Source organism: Anas platyrhynchos, chromosome 29, assembly GCF_047663525.1.
Source record: "Anas platyrhynchos isolate ZD024472 breed Pekin duck chromosome 29, IASCAAS_PekinDuck_T2T, whole genome shotgun sequence".
NCBI classification, from domain to species: domain Eukaryota; kingdom Metazoa; phylum Chordata; class Aves; order Anseriformes; family Anatidae; genus Anas; species Anas platyrhynchos.
This window is the reverse complement of record NC_092615.1, coordinates 7560468-7581570: the sequence shown is the minus strand read 5'-3', so window position 1 is coordinate 7581570 and position 21103 is coordinate 7560468. Positions and strand designations below refer to the sequence as shown.

Genomic DNA, 21103 nt, shown 5'->3' with positions numbered 1-21103 from the left:
GGTGGTCGGGAGCTATCCTGGGCAGAGTGACCATGAAATGGTGGAGTTTTCTGTTCTTGGCGAAGTAAGGTGGGGGACCAGTAAAACCACTGTCTTGGACTTCCAGAGGGCTGACTTTGAGCTGTTCGGGACACTGGTTGGTAGAGTCCCTTGCAAGGCAGTTCTGAGGGGCAGAGGAGTCCAGGAAGTCTGGGCACTCCTCAAGAAGGAAATCTTAATGGCTCAGGAGCGGTCTGTCCCCATGTGCCCAAAGATGAGCCAGTGTGGAAGAAGACTGGCCTGGCTGAACAGAGTTGTGGCTAGAGCTTAGGAAAAAAAAAAGAGTTTTTGAGCTTTGGAAAAGAGGGCAGGCCACTCAGAAGTATTATAAGGATGTTGTAAGGATGTGTAGGGACTGTGTAAGGATGTGTAAGGAGGACTAAGGAGAATCTTCATCCTTTACTGGATGCGGGGGGAAACTTAGTGAGGAGAGATGAGGAAAAGGCTAAGATGCTTAATGCCTTCTTCGCCTCAGTCTTCAGCGGCAAGAACAGTTGTTCTCTGGATACCCGGTACCTTGAGCTGGTGGAAAGGCATGGGGAACAGAATGTGGCCCTCATAATCCAGCAGGAAATGGTTGGCGACCTGCTACAGCACTTAGATGTACGCAAGTTGATGGGGCCAGATGGGATCCATCCGAAGGTACTGAGAGAAGTGGCAGAGGAGCTGGCCAAGCCACCTTCCATCATTTATCGGCAGTCCTGGCTATCAGGGGAGGTCCCAGTTGACTGGCAGCTAGCAAACATGACGCCCATCTACAAGAAAGGCAGGAGGGCAGACCTGGGGAACTATAGGCCTGTCAGTTTGACCTCAGTGCCAGGGAAGCTCATGGAGCAGATTATCAGAGTGTCATCACGCAGCGCTTGTAGGGCAACCAGGTGATCTGGCCCAGTCATCATGGGTTTATGGAAGGCAGGTCCTGCTTGATGAACCTGATCAAGTGACATGCTGGGTGGATGAAGGAAAGGCTGTGGATGTGGTCTACCTTGACTTCAGCAAGGCTTTTGACACAGTTCCCCACAGCATTCTCCTCAAGAAACTGGCTGCTCATAGCTTGGACTGGTGTATGCTTCGTAGCATATTCGTTTATTATAAGACATTGCACCTTTGAAACTGATGGCTTTAGTATTGTATTGCTACAAGGTGTTTCTCTGCCAACATTGGCCAGTAATATCATATAAGCTTGATAGTTCAGATTTTATAAGGCCACTTACGAGTTTCTGTAGCATGAAGTTCTAGTCCCAGAAGTGGAACAGCTCTTACTCATATGGCAAATTCAGAGGACCACCAAGCAAGCCAGACTGCTAATGTGGATGTGCTTAGGCAATAATGAGTATCTTGTTTTATATCTTTATATCTTGTTTAATATTGATGTATCAGGCATCATAATTTTGCAGACCCCTATTATCTGACACTCTTATAGAAAGTCTCTATTTTAGTTTTGCATACTGCTAGTAACACTTATGTGACACTAACCAAGAGCATGGAAGTGCATTTTGATGTTTGCCATTGAGCAGTATACAAAACAACACTTATGTAGTAGTAATACCTTATATCACTGTATTGCAGGACAGATCACAAACAGAATCAGCTTATCTAATAGAGAGGCACAACAAATATAAATTCTTTTAGATTTAAAGATTCAGTGGCTCAGTGCCTGGATGACAAGAAGGATAAAGATCTCTTGATGTGACATGTGTGTGACATGTGACAGGCAACTTTTTACATTTTTTATGGAAAAAAAAAAAAAAGCTAATCAACCAAAGATGGAAAATTTGAAAAATTACTATACCTTTATGGAAAACAATTAGCTGCCATTAATACAAATAGCAGATGTATTGTGTGTACTTGGTGCTCAATTCAAAGACACTCTGCGATGTCACTGGGCTTTAAAAGGAAAATCAAGACCAGTTACTGTTTGCATATTTCGTATGTAATCAAAGGTTGAATACAATCCAGAGATTCACATTCGCTGATATCTCTACTCAGACGAATGCTACTTGGTGATTGGCTGCAGTTGGCCTTCAAAAATTTAGTAAAATGATGTGTTTTTGAATGTACCAAACACAAAGCAGTATAGTCAGTGATGACTATACACTAAACAATTTTGCAACTATAAGCCTGCAGTTATAAGTGTGTTATTCATTTCTTGCTTTCAATAGGCTGTTTCACAGTATGTACCTATCTGTCTCAAATATTTGTCATATATGTTTAAGAACCTGGGTTAAATAATGCTAGTTTTCAAAACACTGAATGCACACAAAGTTATCCCGAGAAAGAGGTATGAAGAGGTAACGAGGAGTGAAGACTCCAAGCAGGGATTTTGGACTGGGCAAGGAATAGATGAAACAGAAGAAATTTATGACTGAAACAGGGCAAAAACTGTTCCTTTTAGGAGTGGCGTTATTACAGAGCAGTTTGTGTCATGTATAAGTAGTTTATATTTTTAAAACATAGTACCCTTGCACTTCTGAAACAGGCCCCAAGCCAATCTTATCTGGTTTCAGATAACCATTATTAATTATCTCCTCTACTTCCAATGCTTCAGGAAAGAATAGGGGTCCATTATAATAGGTTTTATACAAATGGCTATTACAAAAATTCTCCAACTGTAAATAGCTCACACACGGAAATGGTGGGGAAAGAAAAATAATATTCTTTGTTTACTCATAACCATCCTCAACATAATTAGTTTAGTAATTTAAAGAAAACCTTGAGCTGGAGGAATTAATAACTTCATGGTTATTCAAGTCATATGGCATGTGATATATTTCTTGATTACAGCAGGACTTGCTCCTAATATCTAAAACTTATTATGCCTCTGTGGCAATTAGGTATAAAACAGCTTCTGAGAAGTCTTTCATAAGCTACTCTACTTGTCATTAGTTCTTTAATTTTATGGTCTACACTACTCAAATACGTGCATCATGATCATTGGCAAGAAAAATTCATAGACAGCACAAAGTCAAAGAACTGCATGTGAACAGTAGAGAATGAGCAACTGTCACACTGTCTCGGAAAAGATAAAAGTTATTGGGATCCTTAAACTCAGCTTTTATGTTTTTTTTGTTTGTTTGTTTTTTCTGTTATTTATTATTATTATTATTATTATTACTATTATAAAGATAGCTTGAGGCATTACTATAATTATATGAACAGCAAATGAAAATCTTTGTAATCTCTTAGGACAACTACAAATACAATTTTATAAAGAGATGAATAGAACTTGCCAAATTCAATTTGTATAGACAACAAACAAGCAGCTGCTGCAAACAGCTTGCTGTCTGTTCATTTTCCATTTGCCATTTTCATTTAAAATGTTGTATGTCAGCTACTTTCTAGACAAATAACAGGTGCTTCTACAAAACAAATGGATGGAGCACCTGAGTAATTGCATACACTATGGAATTACACACAGCACAATAAATAAATAAATAAATAAATAAATAAATAAATAAACAAAGGCCCCCCAGTGTGATCATTTTAAATTCTACCTGAGTAAGTAGGTCCTTTTGTTCATATTTATTTACAGGAATTTGTATTTATTAAATTTGAGAAGTTACCTTATTATCCTAGATCACATTTAAAAAGACACTCTCTGTCTGTCTCTACATTACTGACTGTGACAATAAATCAAATAACAAAAGAATTAAAAATACATCTTCCAATTTAAAACTGTACATATTCACTCTCAAAGCCTAAATTTACCAGCCCAGTTTTATTGATAGCTTTACTGTAAAAAAAAAAAAAAAAAAAAAAAAAAAAAGAAGTAGGGAGAGGAGAGAGCGAAGCAGTACTAAAATGGTCTAAAACAAATCTCTCTAAACTTCTCACATTACTGAAGAGAAACAATAAAACACTACCTATTTTCTGTTCACAGAAATTCACAACAAAACCCTGAACAGATACCTGAGGATCAGGGAATTGGCCCACAAGGCAGACATCCTGGTGGGCGTCTGTTGTAGACAGCCAAACCAGGATGAAGAGGTGGATGTGGTCTTCTATAAGCAGCTGGCAGAAGTCACTCAATCAACAGCACTTGTTCATAGAGGACTTTAAATTCCTGGAAAAATGCTAGCAATACTATACAGCTCAAAGGAAGCAGGCTAGGGGATTTCTAAAGTGCATGAAGACAGCTTCCCAACTCAGCTGGTTAGTCAGCCGGCCAGAGGGGGTGCCCTGCTAGACCTGCTGTTCACAAACAGAGAAGGACTCATAAGGTGGACTGGCAGGGAAGAAGAACAGCATGACTGAACAGGGAACTTTTGCTGAGTGTCGGTGAGAAAAAGAGAGTTTATGTCCAGTGGAAGAAGGGGCAGGCAACATGGGGAGAGTACAGGGAAGTTGCCAACATATACAGAGAAAAAAACAGGAAGGTCAAAGCCCAGCACGAGCTCAACCTGGCCACTATGGTTAAGGATAACAAAAAATGTTTTTACAAATACAATTACAGCAAGAGGAGGAACAAGGAGAATCTTCATTATTTACTGGATGCAGGGGGGAACTGAAGATAAGGAAAAGGCTGAGGTTCTTAATGCCTTCTTTGCATCTGTCTTTACAGACAGATGTCTTTACTAGCCAGACCACTTATCCTTGGCATACTCAGCCTCCCAACCTGGAAGTCTGGGATGAGGAATAGAAGAAACCCCCCACAGTTCAGGTGGGAACAGAGACCTGCTGCTCCACCTGGACCGTCACAAGTCCATGGGACCAGAAGGGATCCACCCGAGCTTGCTGAGGGATTTAGTGGGTGTGATTGTTGGGCCACTTTCCATCATCTATCAGCAGTCAAGGTCAACCTGAGAGGTGGACCATGATGACTGAGATGACTGGAGACTTGCTAATGTGATGCCCATACATAAGAAAGGTCGTAAGGAACACCCAGGGAACCACAGACCTGTCAGTCGGACCTTGGTGCCAGGAAAGGTGATGAAACCAGTGATCTTGAATGTAATCACACAGTATATGCTAGACAACCAGGGGATCAGGCCCAGTCAACGTGGGTTCATGAAAGGTAAGTCCTGCCTGACCAACCTTGTCTTCTTCTACGACCAGGTGACCCATGTGGTGGATGAGGTGTTGATGTAGTTTGCCTAGACTTCAGCAAGGCCTTTGACATGGTCTCCCATAGTATTTTCCTGGAGAAGCTGGCAGCCCATCGGTTGGACAGATACACTCTTTGCTGGGTTAAACACTGGCTGGATGGCCAAGCCCAGTGAGTGGTGGTGAATGGAGTGACACCCAGTTGACTACTGGTCACCAGTGGTGTTTTTCCACTGGGGGCTGGGGCCCATCTTCTTTAATATCTTTATTAAAGATATTAAAATAAAGATATTAAAGATATTAAAGATTATTAAAATATTATTAAAATTAAATTAAATTAATTAAAATTAAATTAAATTAAAGATTATTAAAATTAAAGATATTAAAGTGCACAGCTACATGGCTAGTGTAGCTGTGCACTGCATCAACAAGGTTCAAGTAATTCAGGTCAGTCCCTTTCTGCTTTTACTCCCCAGGTTTGGCTTGCAGGATCTTTTATCTGTCTTACAACATGCACTAACTTGCATAAAAGAAACTTGATCTTTCTCTGAACTGTATTTTTGGAATCTTTTTATATTAAAGACTTTAAAAATGAAAATATAAATATTTTTTCATTTTTTCTGCTTCTTCCTCTTCCATACTCTATTAGTATCCATTTTATAAGAGAATAATCTCAAGAAGTCAGTCTCTGAAAACACAAAAAGCTGCAAGTTTCAGATCTATGTTTGATCTGTGAGAGTGTGTGGGTAAGTTAGTTACACTTCTCACTTGTCAAAAGGAGAAAAATTTTAACCTCTCCCTATTTTTCCTAGTACTTGAACCTATTAGAATGATTATCACAACTAGAATGATTATCACAACTTTAACCCAGATTCATGAAGCTTTGTACTCCCTTACACTTTTCAGTGGAAAAACTTTGCTGATTTAAATGAGCCTTCAGTGAGCTGAAGTCTCACTCTTTCAAACTTCAAAACTTCAAAAGCAAAGAACAATCAAGGAAAGAAGTTGGCACTCCTCTGCAATTGTGCATCTGTTGTATTGAATAGTCTTCACATTAATCTGAATAATAATCCTTTCCAATTTGCTGATAAAGTGACATTAAAGGCAGTGACACATTCAGCTTGGCCCCACAATTAATTTTTTGGCACTTTAGAGTTAATGCATCATCTCTGCAGAGCCTCTTCCAATAAAGTTTTTGCTGGCAGCAGTGTCTGTCCTTGTGAGGCATTAAGATGGTGAGAGGAGTCTCATGATGTAAAGGACAGCAGTGAAATTGCTAGACTGTCAGCCTGATGAGATCTTTCTGAAAAGAGCAAACAGTTCTGATTTAAATCCAGCTGGAATGTCATAGAGTTTAACTCACAACACATTGTTTATCTCACTCACAACACATAATGTTAATTAGATGGTGACAGCATCAGAAAAAAAATCAAAACAAACAAACAAAATCTTTTCTACAGGGGATGGTTTAGGATAGGATAAGACAGTGACACATGAAAACCTCTGAACAAAAGTACATCTGTTATTTGGCAGATTAAAATATTAAGGATTTGTCCATATATTTGTTGTTGTTGTTGCTTGTTTGTTTAGTTTGTTTTTATCTCATATACATACTGTCTGCATAACCATTTATTGCTGACAAGTTTTCACAAAACAAAAGCCAGCATAGACAGTACCGGGCAAGGAAGAGCAGAACTTTCCTGTCTCCTTCTGTGCCTAATGGCAAACAAAGAACTGTCTCACTGAGTCAACAGAGTCACACTGGTGTAAAATTAGGGAAAGCAAGGGGAAATATAGGCTTTGTGAACTATAAAATCTGGAGTCTAAAAGCTGTCCATTTGGCTCAGTGAACTAATACTGTAATCTCTCTGACTGCTAGTGAATACTCACCAAGTCAATGAAGAGCTCACATTGTCACCTGTGGATCAGCTAACAGCTCTTGATGTATGCTACAGAGAAATCATCAGATGTTACTGGAAAGAGTACTTGAGCACTTTACAATAATATTTAATTGTTTTTTAAATAATTTAAGATGTAAAGACAATAATTTAAGATGTAGAGACAACTACAGAATGCTGTAGAAGCCAGCAGGGGATGGGAAGGACTGAATTTGCTGGTGACCATGCAGAACATAAAACAAATGGAAATGTATCGTGTTAACAGGGAAGTAGGTGAAGTAGAGAATGCCTCTTAAGGATTACAAGCCACATGCCAGTAAGGGAACACAGTCAAAAGCAAGAAGGAAATGTACTGTTTTTTGAATCTGAAATGTCTCACTGCATGGTAGCCTGTTAGTTCAGCATCACCAACAGGCATCAGCTGCTTTGTCAGATTCTGTTTTCCATCTTCCTGAGCATGTGGTGTGCTCCCTATGAATATTTTCAACATGTTGATTCCAGACCAGCTGGCACAGTACTTGCTGCGTATTGAATGTGGCAGACATACAAAATTGTTTCCAACATAGTGAAAGGGCCCTCAGTAAAAAAAGTGGATGCTTTAAAAGAGGATTGTTTTGTCCTTCAATCCTTTTTGATAGTCAAGCAAGCTGTAAGTAGGAGCTCTATGGTTACCAATGGTTACTCAATGAATAGTGCACTGGCTCTAGAAAGTTTGCTGAGATTCTCCAAATGCTCTACCAGAGCATGTGCACCAATTTATTTATCACCCAGTTTCAATAAATAACTTATCTCATGAAGCAGAAAGAATAAAGTAGACTTAGGAAAATCTTATATATATATATACATGTATATATGGAATAAATAGAAAATTTTAAAAACACATACAAGCTCATTGTAATTTGTGCCATATACACATTAAGCACAGACTCTCTCAAGAGAGGTTTGCTGCCTGCCTGTGGCCCGTATTCTTGACATCACAAGGAGGCTACCGAGACTGGTCAAGCCAGGTGGTTACAGCTGAGGCCATGACAAAGAGACTCGGAAACATCAAAAGGGACTTTATGTCCTTTGGAATGATGCTGAAGAGATCAGGAACACAAGCAGTGTTCTCATCAATCCTTCCAGCTGGAGACTGGGATCAGAGGAGGAGGCAGTGTACGGATCAGGTGAATGATTGGCTGCATAGCTCATGCCACAATCAAGGTTTCAGGTTCTATGATCTTGGCATGCTTTTGAGAGACGGAGCATTCTGACACAGGAGGGGCACACCTGACCACATGAGGCAAGAGCAGTTCGGGTAGCATGCTGGCTGGATTCACTAGCAGGGCTTTAAACTAGATTCGGAGGGGAGCAAGTAATATTGGGGGAATTCACATCAAATTGTAATTATGAATACTGTAATTCTGGTTATGGCCATACTACTTGTTTGCAGAAGACAGGAAAGAGTCATGACAGTTTTATAGAAACATGTTCTGTTGTATTTAGGAAATTTACTGATTTTGTAAACACAAACCACTAAAAAATCTTAGTTAAATGGCTTATAAATGTGAAAGTAACTGTCAAAATTAATTGATTTTGTGTCTAAGGATAAACCATATGCCCTCCTGCACAGCAATGAAATTAGATTAGTTTCTGCAGAAGTACAGGAGTAAAATTCTCTGAAAAAAACCTGTCCTCTATGCAGAGTTGATTTAGTGGGACAGTTTCTACCTTTTCTGACTACTTTATTGTCTATTCTTCTGTACAGTAAGACAGAAACCAAATATCAGGGTGCAAAGACGATCCATACTCTAATGAACAAAAATTCCTTTCCATTTCCTCATATAGTCAAAATTTCAGTGACAGAACTGTAGAGCTGCAGAGAACATTAACCTTCCAGGAATGACCCTGTCAGACATACAACCACTAGGTCAGGTAGGACCTGATTCCCAGCACCTTTATGTGGCAGCATTAGACTGCAGTCATGAGGTCTTCATGCAGAACCAAATTCTCCATTATTTGTCTTTTCCTACACTCTAAATCCTGTCTTTCCTCATGTTTTTCCTTATAATGAATAAAGACAACAGGAATAGACAGAGAATTTGGAAATTTTCTCTTGCTCAGCCAAGACTTCAGCACTTATGTGAGAAAGAAGAGGAAATGAGAGGCAGATAGTAAACAGGCTGGGGAAGCTGCAGTGGAACACATTCAGAAGAAAGAATGATGGATTAAGTCTTAGCATGGTACTCTACAAGTCATTCTTATAGTGTCACAAGTCTATCCGTTGATAGTTACATAGCAGATCCTAACAGGATTTATAATACGTGGAAATTCCAAATTCAAATACATCATTTGTCCAATAAATTGAATTATAGTCTATTGGTGCTGCAGAATGATAGCTAGCAGAACAACTCATATTTTTTTAAGCTTCTTAATGCAAGGGCAGAATGTTTGCCTACCCAGATTTTTAATATTTTCTGTATATGTTAAAAAAATGGAAAAAAAAAAAAGACAAATTTATGTGTACCTTGGTTCCTTTTATTTACTGCTTCAATTTTCAGCTCCTTAACTGGGCTTTTGCTGTCACTGTCGCTCTACAGGTTTAAATCAACTGTCCCAGGTATGTGTAGTGGCAAGGCTTTTGTAGTGGGGGGCATAGGGGTGGCTTCTGTGAGAAGAATCCTGAAGCTGCCCCATGTTAGATAAGGGGCCGACCGCTGGCCAGAGCCAAGACAATAAGCGATGTCATTTGCATTTCTGTGAGAACAGATTTAAGAAATCAAAAAGAAGAAGTGATGAAAAACAAAAAGAGGTGATGGGCACATCACCAGAAAAAGAGGTAATGGGCACAAACGGGAACACAGGAACACAGGGGCTTCTCTCTGAGCATCAGGAAGCACTTCTCTACTGTGAGGGTGATAAAGCACTGGCATAGGTTCTCCACAGAGGTTGGGGGGTCTCTTTCCTTCGAGACCTTCAAAAGCCTTCTGGATGTGGTCCTAAGCAACCATCTTGAGCAGGGGTTTGGACCAGATCACCTCTAGAGGTCCCTTCCAACCTCAACCATTCAGTGATTTTGTGAGATAAAAATGAGACACTTTGCCCAGTGATTTTGTGCCTTCATTGGTGAAAACATGTAATTTTGAGAGAAATATAAGTTCTGTTCCAGGCTCTGGGAATAATACAATTAGAATCTAATTAGAGACAAGAATCTAATTAGAAAAATAAAATGGAAATAAATGGAAATTTAAAATATTATTCTATATTGTTTTTCAACATTAATCTCTTTCTTGAGACGAGCCACACATGACAAAGAACTTGTCACAATTAGTGGCTTAAAACTCATCTGATTTGACTTAAGTTGTTCTGCATCACTCACACTAGCTCAGAACCTAAGAAGAAGAAATTTATGAATCTGAAGCTTTCCTGTTGTAAGACACTTTCTTACAGTTGAGATGCAACAACTAACAGTATGATGCTCTTGCCTCCTTTTTATCAGACCACAGCCCCAGTTCACACCCAGCACAGTTGGGTAATCAGTTAAAGAAGTGATTTCTGGTTCTTTATTGGACTACATTACTGTGTTACCTGATATACAGATGAATTTGAATTAACCACGTGCTATATTGTATAGGACAGTTTAAAATCTTTAGTGTCTCTAGGCAATGGAGTAAGACAAAAATGAGAAAACCCCTCACAGTTCTGATTCAGGTTTCCAGTAAAAGTTCCAGTCCCCTTTTCCGAAACTCCTCTTTGAATGTCATCACATTTCAATTCAATTCTTAATATTATCCCAGTGTCATGGGTGCACTTGGTTTCCTGCTGACCTTGTATCTGACTCCTAGTCTTACTGTAAGTTTATATTGCAGGAGTACATTTTTTTTTCTTTAGAACTTTTTTTAAATCCTTTACTATTTTCGCTGCAATACTTCAGATCTCCAAGTCAGATCTACAGCATGAAAAACTTTAGTCTAAAAAAGATAAAAGCTCCTAACTGTCACAAATAGGATTTTATTGCAGAAACTCTTGGGCAACTTAAATAGACAATACGACGAGACCAGGATGAAATACTGTAAAGTATTTATTGTAAAGTATTGTAGATGCACTTAGAAAGAGTAATCTTTTATTTTTTTAAGGTGACAGCAGTTTCTCTTCTGAGGGCTAAATGTTTCTTTGACATCTTAAAGCATTATACTTTCTAAAAATATTTTTTAATTAGTCCTCTTGCCTACTGTCTGTAGGATCTCAGAGAATAGAATGTATATATATTAGAAGGAGGAAAATAAATCATTGTCTCCTGTGATTTTGATATCACTTTTATTAACGTGTAGTCTTAATCTCTCTCTCACGAAAGCCTTTGAATCACAGTTTGTAATGATGGCCTGATGACTCTTGTGATGAATGATTCTCACTGAGTTCCTCTATTCTAACAATCATGTAGTGTGCTTCAAGACATGTTCTTTGTTTTAATATACTTCCTAAATGTACTTGATTTCATAGAGCTATCTAGAATGAGTGCTTGGTTTAAAACAAACCACCCAGTACATCATGAAGTACAGACAAAAATCAGAACAGTCGCACACATGATAGAGACCTTCAGTCATCATGAGGTTTTGGTCTGCAGTGTGTTCCATGAGTGGTAGCACATTTTCAACGAAGCATTGTGGCTTTTCTCCAGTTCCCTAAAATGTGAATATACTGACTAGTAGAGAACTTCCATGTGGAACTAAAAAATCTGGATGATATCACCAGCAGTAAAAGGTAAGGAGTTATGAGAAGATTAAAATATCTTTATGAGTTTATGGTATTTAACCTCAGTCAGTGTTTTATGGGTATCCAACCTTTTTGGTTTTTGCTTTTATCTAAGGTAGTTGGCTCAGAAATTGCAGAGTCCAAGAAATAGTTTAGCAATAAATAAATCCTGTTAAAATTCTTAGACCTCATTTACTTCATTAACTGACAACCATTCTTTATTTCCTCTTCATCCAAAGCAGCCTGAATGCAATAAAATTCCATGCATTCTACAACTAAAAACAAATTTAAAGATAACAAAAATAAAAACAAACAAACAAAAAATGAAACCAAACCAACAACAACAACAAAAAATACAAACAAAAGGCAATGAAAAAACAACCCCCATTTTTTCCATTTTTCAGAGATTTTTGAAGAGGATAAGGAACTTTCATGAAAGGACAGAAAACCCTGAAAAGACTCTCTGGGAGTCCTTTCAATTATTATCTTTTTTTCATTGATGATTTCATTAATGGAAGAATTAGCTGTGTTTGAAGGTATGCAACATTTGTTCTTTTTTTTTCCTTTTTTTTCCAGATCTGTAGAGAATGGTTTACCAAGCTCTGCTGCAAGTGACAAGTTGATCGAGCTAGGAAAAAGAACATTTCATCAAGTCTTGGCAAAATAATTTTACAGTCATTTCTACAGTACTAAATTTCTTCCAGTACGAGAGAACAACAGTTTTCCCTGCACTGAGGTAACTTATGTTTGTGTATGAGTTTCAGCATTGGTTCATTTTGATTTATACAATAATTTAATTTCCCTGTTATGAGAATAAACAAGGAGAAATATTAGATCATGGCAATGGACCTTTTGGTAGGAATGAATATAATACTTATATAGAACAAAATCACTTTTTACAAGTTCTCAAAAGAGAACTGTTTTTGTGGTTGGTTTTCTGCTTGGGTCTTTTTCCTTAGGCAAGTATCAAAAAATCAGTTAGTCTGATTATATAGAAGTCAGAATGTGTGCTTCTGAGGAATGGAAGGAATACTTATAACTACAGCACCCCTACCATCATGGTAGAAAAATCTGCTTACTTAATCAGTGTGCAAATTCTGCTGACAACTATGCTGACAGCTTTTTAAGTTGTTAACATACTTCCCAGAAGCGCATCCTGTGGTCCCAAACTGAAAGGAACTGGTCTTGAAAAAGAACATAATGAAACTGCATTATTGTTTCAAATATTACACTTAAAGTCATTTTTCCTTCTTTCCTTCATCTTTTTTCTTTCTTCTCAGATTCAACCTGTTGACCTCAGAGTCCCTCCAATCACATCTATTCTAGTCACACTGACATGGAAGAATTTGAAGAAACAGAAAGGTAAGAAAAACAGTCACTTGGGCATGTCTTTTTGCTGAAATCCTGGGGATATACCAAACTAAGTGACATCATGCACCAACATTTCTGAGAGGCGAAACTAAAGGTGAATGACCTGTTGATAAACTCAATCACAAGCAGTTGACAGATTTAATTATCTTGTCACAAGTTCAAGTGCTGCCTTATTGTACGTTTCACTGAAGCACAGGCTGACAGTAGCCAGAGGAACTGTGTCCCCACTTCTCCCATTCATCCATCATTAGTATTCATTCTGAGTTAAAAAAAAAATAAAAAAATGCTTCTGGCACATTTATCCAAGTTGTCAGCAGAATTCCTAACATCTCTGTTACCTTCCAGGTGTCATGACTGCTCATTTCAAGTCAAGAAGCACTCATCTCCCTTAGTCATTTTTAAAAGCAGAGCAGATTACATGCCCTGACTTTAATTTTTTCCCTCATGGCACACAAAGTAATTTCTCTTAGGCTCACAGTAGTTCTTCTTGTCTTCAATACTTATTACTAAGAGATCAGACTAAGAAGAGGAGAATATCAGAATATCCTGAGCTTCATCCTTTTGAACTAGTTTTCAGAGCCAAATGAACAGGTCTTGGAAAACACTATAGAAGCTGATTGTGCCCATTAAGTTTTTCATGGACAATGCTGCATATTCCTGAGCACAATGAACTGTTACTTTATCTATGGAGATGTTCCTCCAGAAGAGTATTCCTGTATTCTCATGTCTGAATAGAAACATGAGGACAGCATTGTGGTGCTTTCAGGGGCTGTATGACAGAAGGATAGCTGTTCTTCAGCTGTACATGCTGTACCTCTGGAGCTGCAAAATCCATTCTGAATACTTTTTTTTTTTTTAATAGAGTTTGTCCCATTCGAAATACATTTTTTAAAATAGTGTTTGCTTAGTCTTCATTCTTAAAATCTTGTGTTACCATTTTGCATATGTATACTAGCTATATCCAGTAACCTCATGAAACCCGTATGTATGTCATAGAAATTAAATTAAATCAAACAGAATACCTGGGCTTAAATTTCATTATTACCACAATGAAATAGAACATTGCCAGAGTTAACCCTCTGCTTAGAATACTTAGAGACATGACACAGCTCTAAAGAAAGGGAGACAGTGGTTAGGATACTTTGGAAGCCAGTCAGAGACAGTTGATGATAATCCAACCACAAAGCAATCTGTTGGGTCCGACATTAACTACCCCAACATCTAATAAATCCCAGTACCATTAAAGTACCCAACAGAAATCATGCAATAAGACTACATTTATGCTACATCTCCAGGGAGTGAACCAATGTCTGAGTGGTAGGGTGATATATAGGCCCAATTTCATTTCTCTGTATGGAGACTTGGCATTTTTTCTAGAGTTATTTGCTTGTGGTTTGGGTTTGATACCTACTCTGTAGTCTCTATGTGGACATTCCCATGTAGTTCTTAGTTTCACAATCTCTAAGTCCACACTGGCCTGTTCACAAGTTTATCTGATACCCAAAGTAAGCTGCAATGATCTGCTTCAGTAACTTGCCCAGTATGTTTTCTATGTAGATATCTCATCGCTCTTCTTCCATAAATACAACAACAGTAATATGTGACCATAGAGTCTTGATACAGCAAAGAAGGAAGCAAATATTTAATCATTACTGTTGCCAAAGTCTTTGGTAATGGTGGTTTTTTGTTTGTTTGTTTTAATAATAAAAAGAAAAAATTCAAGTGTTGAGGCACTTTCGAATGTAATCTCTCTCTTTTTATTAGAGACCACAGTGTTAACTAGCTCTAATGATTGAGATCACATGACAAAAAATTTTGCCATTTGACCCATTTTAGAAAAACTTTCTATTGAGATCCATTACATCATTTTATGCAAGAGTAGCATTTAATAAACAAATAAAATTACTAGAATGGTCTTTTTTTTTTCTTCTTCTAAAACAACAGTATTTAAGCTAATTCAGTATTGATAAGCTTACATCATGCCATATCACAAGTGAAAGCAGATACACACGTGTAGATTCCCTTCTCTGACACCCAATATAAAGTGGCATTACATTGAGAAAAGCAAATGCAACATTAAAACTGTAGAATCTTTTCTTTGTCAAGGATTCTGGAGAATTTCAGGGAAAGTAATATGATTTTCTTGATTCTCAGCTGACAACTGGGGTTACGAAAGAAGACAGACCTTAGTCATGCAGTAAAGATGAACAGAATTACACTAACAAAGGTGAGTTCTAATGCTGCCCACTAGTAGAAATGAATGGATTTCTATTTCACTTGACTATATTTTTATACTTCCTTGGACTGTGAAGTAGCTTATTGTCAAGAAGCATGTTCACTGAAAACTATCCAGGGAAAGCACAAATAATACTAAAAGCAAACAACAAAGCAAAAACAACCCTAACAATAAAAAGGAGCTCTGTCCTGTTACATCTCCAGCTTAGTTCTCTTGAAAAGCAAAATTCTCATTCTTTTAGTGAAAACCACACCCTGGTTTCTGAAAGGTTGATTGCAGTCTAACTGCTTTCTGGTATATATGGTCAGCATCTGCCTTAGTAAACAATGACTAAAGAACTTTTTTTCTGTTAATCTTTAAATAAGTCTGTCCTCTTAATCTCAGTTAGCCAAATGGAGAATAACCTTACCTAACCTTATGGATATGAGAACAGTTGTAGTGCCAGGTGTTACTCTGTAAACTTCAAATGTAATCACTCTTTGAACAAAACTACAAAAATTTCAACTATGGTCTTAAAAAAAAAAAAAAAAAGATGTTATACGTGCCCTAGCATACCAAAAAGGTGGTCAGTTCTATTGAAATTAATAAAATATTGATTCCTCAATAAATTGCAGAGTTACACTGTAGGAAGCTTTTAAATAAATATATAAATAGTTTTCAATATGCCAACTCATTAAGCTTAATTTGAACAAATCTCTTTGTGTCATAGCAGTGCATCAGTGATACAGCAGCACTTATCAATTAAATTACTTCTCATTAAATTTTTAAAAAGAAATGAAAACACAAGAGTTAAAAACTTCAGTACACCTAAATAACTAAACTTAATAGATACAACTTTAAGACAGTGCATAATTTATATATATAGGGAGAAAAACAACAGGAGAATACTTCCCATTTTTAATCAAATGGTATTGAAAGAGGAGGTGAGGCTGAGTACATCCATGACAGATGAGAGGAGAGGGGGCAGATCCTCCTTTGGCATTGTATCTGAAAACAGTTTCTGCTCTAGTTTAGTTTCTAGACAGCCCTCTGTCTCCACTGACCACACAAGGATCCTGGGGAGAATTGAAGTGCTGTATAACCTTTATGGCGTTGTCCCATTATCAGACCATGGGCAATCATAGGTGAATTTCTGATTAAAGGAAAGGGAAATTCTATGTTCCCCTAAGTGGTATCAAGTGCTCAGTACTGAAGTCCAAACCCATAAAGTCCATTCTTCCTCCAGATGATAACAACATCATTTGTTTTTTATAAGCAGGTTCTTGCTGATATTTGATTTAAACAAAGAATAGAAAAGCACAGGATAAAAGTGTGTCACTTCCTTGCAAACCTAATTCTATTACTCTGCTTTGTCACTGTTGTTTTGACCAACATGTTTATTATTTCATAGAAGAGGAGTACTCATAGTAAAAATCTGAAGGAAAATGACATTTTTTCATTGTTTTTGTAATTGAAGTTATTGTTTTGCTACAAACTTGCAGTCTTCCTTATTCTTATTTTTTGTCCTTGTGTGTTTACATCCCTCAGGTTTGGGGTGGAATAAATCATCAGGTGGAATAGCAGGTGAGGAGGAGAATATTGGCAGACAGATGATAATGCTGCTTAGCTTTCTGCACAGGAGATGCTTTTCTGGGCAGCACATTGCCACCTACCAGCAGCTTGGCTGAGCAGCACATTCCCCTTTATGGCTGAAGCATTTCCAACTGCACTGAAATGCAACATGAACGGTGGAAATAACATGCAACACTGCAAGCTGCACTTAGCAAGTGCAGATGGAGATCTCCCTGGGCTCATGCAAAATAAGAAACTAAGGGCATGAGACTACCACATGAACTAGAGAAAGCCCAAATTTCAGCATCAACACTAAAAGGAAATTCAGTCTACCTTCATGGTGCTTTTGTAGCTTTACTTTTAACACCTTTCCATGCACAATCACTGAGTCCATTTGAGAGACCAGTAGCATTAGGGTTTTTAAGTAGTTGACCATGTTGCAAGGAGTAGTCTGATGCTTAGCAATTGTTTAGAAATTCAGACATAATTAGGCAGTTCCTCCAAATATACTGTTGTGCAGCAAATTGTTTAGGAGAATGCAGCTACAACAAAGAAGCTTCCAGAAAAATCTGAAAAATCTACCTGGCCATGTGATGAGAAATTCTAAACTGCGTGAGTCTTTAAAACGTGATCAACTTTTATTCCTTTCTTGCAGGGAAATAAGAAACTTTTTCAGTGTGCTCAGTGACCAAGGTGTATCTAGTTAAGCACATGGTTTCATAAATCCAAGCTCTTGAGGTGCTAGCTATTCTGAGAAAATAAGTCTTCGGAAATTTCTTTATGAAGTCTTCAATCTGAAAATATTTTATCTAAAAAATGCTACTTTTTAAAGTCTTCTGTGCATGAGCAGATTGACTATGAATCTCTTTTGTCACACCTGTAGAACTCTATTTACCATATATAAGCTAACAGTGACAAGCACTCCTTTGCTCTGCTCTGGGCTAAGAGCCAGCTGAAGTCAGCTGCAAGCAGCTGGCTTGGCTCCAGTGCACCTTACACTCTTTCCCACCATTGAATTATTACCAAATTCATCTTCTTAACAAGTCATCAATCCTTTATTCTGCTGCCCTGTGCTGCCCTGAGAAGCTGTCATCAGCCCAAGCTTTTCCTGTTGGTCTCTGCACATTCCCTAGTCTTTCCATTTTTTTTCCCAGCTGTGGATAACATATTGAAGAAGGATCCTGTAAACATCTGTGTCAGGTTTATCATTCATTTTAAATGAAGATACTGTTTTAGTATAATATCCAAGCTGGTAAACTCCTGACAGACTCTCTGAGATGCAGTTTCAGCACTAAAGCAAATAGGGAAACCAGAAGCTTCCTTATCAGTTGCATTCTATAACAAAGAGAAAGACGGGAAAAAAAAATATGTTTTAACAGAGGGGAGCTTGCAGAATGACAGGCAAGTGGAAGAGAATCTACTAGGAAATGCTACTACGGGAGTGTCTAAAAATAAGTATTTCTATTTTAAGATTGAAAGAAAGCACAAAGTACTGCACGACTACGTCCTTTTGTGCAACAAACGTGCCAAAGGTCTATTTTTTGATGTGTTTGTTTTTTAAAGCAATTATTTATACAAATAAGAAAAATTGAAATATTGAAGTGAAATCTGCAGCTTAGGGGTTGAACAAGAGCAATTCAGTCCCTTATCCATAAGGACTGATTCACTGTCCTGGAACCGCCTCAAAATCCCAGTACATCCTACGCCTTCTTCCTCTTAATCGAGTAGCAGCAATAGTTCAGACCCATGGGCCATCTAGGTCGCAGCCAGAGAAAGGGATATCCAGTGCTATCCAACAGTCATTTGCAATATTCCACAAAGGAAAGGGCAGCCAGCCAACAGACAGTAGCCTGGATTTGGTCTGTAATTCACACTGATTAAGGGTACAACAATGATGACCTCTGTCTGATATCAACTACAGAACACTGACATCACTGTTCTATGCCTTAGCTTTCAGTTTGAGATGGCTAGACAATAGCTGTTGAGAAATACTATCAGCTAAGATAGTATATCTTAACATACAAAATAACTTTAACTAAGAAGCAGAAAGATTTCTTGGATTTTGGCAGTCCTGGCTACCAACTTGAAAGGAAATTGTAAATATAACAAACACTCAGGATAAGACCTGAGTTTCGTAAGAGGACTGTAGATTCCAGCCAGATAATTTGATTGAAACAAGGAGCATCCTTCTATCACTAAGTTTCGTTAGCTAATAAATTTTCAAACTCCTATCGAGCTGATGAAAGTCACAAACAAAACACTGTTTTTGGTGGCCTTCCTTAAGCACAACGGCGGTTTCCCAGATAATATTCCTCACAGCCTCCTCATCGTCTAGCACTTATCTTCTGTTTGACTTTGACTATGCTATTATTATAAAATGCATTGCAGAGCACTTTACCATTAAGCTTTAAGTCTGTGAAGCATATTGCAATGATCTTTTTTGCTTCTGTTAAAGGACCATGCCAGATTTAAGAACATGACATCTCATGGCATACAACTTGTCATTTGGAACACAAATGCATGTTGCAGTATGTCTGGTCCAGAAGACAGAAGTTTCACATGGTGAAACTAGTAAATTAACCGATATTGCAAGATGACCTCAGATAGCTTCACTGCAAAACACTCCCTTTCAGTAGACTGATTTAAGTAGTCAGAAACAACTTTCGGAGAATGAACCACCAAAATAAATAAAAGCCTTTTGTGTCCCATATAACTTTAAAGAACCAAGAGCCATATCAAACAGGTTGCACATTTTTTATCTCAGGTGTTCCTTGGTAAAGAAAATATACCAAGTTTATATTATTTCCATAAAAGGTCAGCTTCAGTGAAATTTCATTTCTCCAAGGCTAAAGAAAAGAAAAAAAAAAAAAAAAAAAGAAAAAGAAAAATTAATCCAGGCAAAGTTTAGCTACAGTTGCATATTGTACACAAAAACTACTCTCCGCCTCCCACCCCTACATCCACCTTTTAAAAATCAGCTTGCCAGTTGCTATCTCCAACACATTCCTTGAGAGTTGAGGCATATCTTCTAATTTTTGCTATTTTCTGAAGCACCGGACATGTGCCATTTGCAAGCACCTTTTAAAATAGAGTTCTCCAAGGACAGCTTATACAGCATGCATCCAAAGTTTTAATAGAAGTAAAGGCAAAGACAGCTATTTGAGAACAAGATACGGGTATTGATCCATTAATAGAGTTTTAATCTTCACATAGATTATGATTAGACATTTTTCCTGTTTTAATAATATATTACATGAAGGATGGAATAACATTATACTGAAAAAGTACATTTGCTTCCAATTTGATTAAACGTAGTCTGTCAAAAATACTTTATCTCCTCCAGTATTCTTCCCCTTAAATTTTTGTTTCTTTTGTTCTTAATAAGCACAAAGCCAAACGTTAGTGCCCTGAAATCCTTTAAGAAATGGAAATTCAATCCTCAGCACACATGCTTTTGTCACACGTTTCTGGTTTTATTTTATTACAAGCCACAGCACCAACACAAAGCTTGAGTACAAGCACAATATTTCATGACTGCTGCAAAGTAAGCAACAAAATATAAAAATCTGTTTAGTAAAAAACTCGAGCAGTGTCTGCCTAGCTATAGTGGTGCTTCAAATATCTTCGGATTAGTGCCAAAGTAGTGCAGTATATGATTTAACAAGCACTTCAAATGAAGTGTTTATTTCATTGGTTATTTTATTTCATACACCATTCCCCCTAGATCTGCTAAAACATTTGAGAAACAGTAAAATGTAGAGGCAGACACACTAAGCCATACAACAATCTACTGAGGACTTTCTCAGACAGAAAGCTACACAAGGAACAATAATGAATAGCAAAGAAAAAAAAAAAAAGAATATTGTAGTATGTTCAAGGAGCCAAGGATGTAGGCAGAAGAGGAGTGATCTTTTGGCATAAGGAATAAATTTAAGAAGCAACAGCTTTAGCTTTTAGATCCTGCCTCATCTGAACCAAGGCTTGTTGGACACTGTAGAAAAAATTCTTTTGATGTCCACAGGTTAGCAGTACTTTGCCTGAAGCCATCCAGGGGTGAAGCCTGATTTTTTCTTTGCTCAGGCTGCCAGCACATAAACCTGAACAGAAAAGGTGAGGGCCATCAAATTAGAGCAACAAATTTGCTGATTCCCAGAACACAAAAGACAAAATACGAGGAATCTTCAGCAGAGATGTATCCCAAAGCAAAGAAGTGGGAGGAACATATACTGTGGAA

General features: G+C 37.7%; 2 long non-coding RNA genes across 3 annotated transcripts in view; one reads left to right on the top strand and one right to left on the bottom strand.

Annotated features, from left to right (window-relative positions):
- The window catches only part of LOC139999750 (uncharacterized), a 43658-nt gene extending 24183 nt beyond the window's left edge, over positions 1-19475 (top strand). For both annotated transcript variants that reach the window (XR_011805259.1, XR_011805258.1), the window contains 4 exons: positions 12288-12447; positions 12992-13073; positions 15237-15309; positions 16846-19475. This is a non-coding gene — a long non-coding RNA (uncharacterized lncRNA). The remainder of the gene's footprint in view (positions 1-12287; positions 12448-12991; positions 13074-15236; positions 15310-16845) is intronic.
- Positions 6100-7084, bottom strand: LOC139999778 (uncharacterized). The gene is made up of 2 exons (XR_011805300.1): positions 6973-7084; positions 6100-6385 (listed from the first exon to the last, which is right to left on the bottom strand). It is a non-coding gene; the product is annotated as an uncharacterized lncRNA (long non-coding RNA).
- Positions 19476-21103: the final 1628 nt, after the last annotated feature.